We start from the raw sequence: 2,500 nt of genomic DNA on the forward strand, positions 1-2,500 counted from the left end.
AGAGAAAATTGTTTGAAGCAGATGGATAAGCTAAACATCCCAATAATAATAGCCATGAAAGGACATCCCGGCACCGGCAAAAGCACAATCGCCACCGCCATAGCCACCACTTACCGCATCCCACTCATCGACAAAGACGACATCCGCGACGCTACTCTTTCTATCTCCTCCAACGCCACACCGTCTGACCTAAACCACCTCTCCTACGCCGTCATGTGGCGCGTCGTATCCACACAAGTCCGTCTTGGCCTCTCCGTCGTCATCGACTCTCCTTTATCCCGTCGTAGCCACCTCAATGATGTTCTTCGTATCGCCGCTGGGACTCACCGTGTTTTCGTCGTCGAGTGTCGACCATCCGATCAAAATGAGTGGCGGCACCGGCTGGAGAAGCGAGGTGCTGGAAATGTTTCCGGTCATAAGCCGGCGACGTGGCAGGATATGGAGCGTTTATTGGAAGAGTATAATGGATGTACGGAGTATGATGTGAGTGATATTCCAAGGTTGATTGTGGATACTACTGCTAATGGGATTGAGTTTGATCATGTGGCCAATATTACCCAGTTTATTCTCTCTAATTGTCAGTCATGATTTCTTTTTATCATTGATTGATGTTTGATAATAGTATTGATAAATTGTAATGATTCTGTAAGAAACTTTAAATTTGGAATTGACTGAATAAAATACCGGATTAATATTATATTAAGTTATAAAATACACTTTTATCAAAAACAAAAATTATAAAATAAACTCAAAGAGAAAGAATTCAATGATGAGCAAGATATGATTAAACATTAGCTTGATATTGAAAGAGACAGATACAGAAAATTAGGATTACCTCCTTTGCCCATGGATACAAGGAGTACACAAATTCATCCATTCCATGTTAGTTGCAAATTTGTTAATAATTTTTAATCGTAACATTTTGTTTGATTCGTTTTATTGCAAAGATTATCAATATTAATTTTTTATAATTTTTTATTATACATAATTAAAAAGATTAAAGAATAAATTAGTGTATTAAATTGCGTGAAAAAAATAAATGTAAGTATTTTGGAACGGAAGAAGTATAAGGACCTCAGTTTTATTACTCCCCCAATTAATTATACTTGTTCCATTTACATTTTGTTACTATTCACCAATCTCTTTGAATTTGTATTTTGTTCTTAATCTATAAGTTAAAATATAGTCAATTAGTTTCTTTTTTTATTCGTCTCAATACAATGATTATTAATATCAACTTTTTATAATTTTTAATTGAGCATAATTAGAAATTTCAAAAGTTAAAATGTTATTTCGACAAGTGTGAAAAAGTAAATGGGACAAGTAAAATAAATATAGATTATAAGTTATGATTCATGTTAAGGACCTCAACTTTTAAAGGTTATTAAAAAGTAGAGCTGTTCAAAACAAACCCGACCCGAAAATCCGACTCGAAATCGAAAATTATCCGATCCGAAAAATGTAAGTTTTTTAGGTTTACCGAACCGCAATTACCCGAAACGATACTTCACTCGAACCGTTTGATAACCGAAAAGGGCAAAATCGAACTCGAACTGCAACCGAATTTTATAACCGACATATAAACCTTCACCCGAACTGAACAGTGATCGACCTGAGTCAAATCCGACCCGAATTATGCACGTAACCGAATGTAACCTGACTAAAACCGATTAAGATCGAACTGTTTTTAACCCGAACTGATACAAACCCGATCGATTATTAATCGAACTGTTTTTAACCCAAACTGATACAAACCCGAACTTGTAAATGGAACTGTTATAAATCCGAATCAAATTGTCACCTAATTTTAGCAAATTAAGTCCAATTTCAGTTTTCTAATAATACGGAAAAAGGAAGAACACAAGTTCTATACAGAAGATATTGCATACAGAATATATATATATATATATATATATATATATATATATATATATATATATATATATATATATATATATATATATATATATATATATATATATATATATATATATATATATATATATATATATATATATATATATATATATATATATATAAACTGATTGAAATAAATTGATCTGCCTATTAGGGCTGGCAAAAGCTGACCCGACCTGCTAACTTGATCTGAAACCGACTCGAAATTAGCGGGTTTGGGTTTAGATTTTTGACCTAATTAATTAAATGGGTGAATCCGACCTGATCTGTTTATTAAATGGGTTAGGTTCAAGTTGAATATTTAAACCCGAAAAAAACCTGTTTAACCCATTTATTAAATTTAAGACGAATCAACATTTGCCAAATACTTCGTAAAACTAAGATAATACCAATTACCATGTATTAAGGGATTTGTCAGCTGAAGATGACTTTCAATAAGAAAGGAAGTTGTCCCACATCGGCTAAGGGATTTGTCAGCTAAAGATGACTTTCAATAACAAAGGAAGTTGTCCCACATCGGCTATGAAAGATACTAATAAAAGAAAAATCCTTTAAATCACTTACACAGATCTCATACCAACTT

Source organism: Amaranthus tricolor, chromosome 4, assembly GCF_026212465.1.
Source record: "Amaranthus tricolor cultivar Red isolate AtriRed21 chromosome 4, ASM2621246v1, whole genome shotgun sequence".
In the NCBI taxonomy this organism is placed as follows: Eukaryota; Viridiplantae; Streptophyta; class Magnoliopsida; order Caryophyllales; family Amaranthaceae; genus Amaranthus; species Amaranthus tricolor.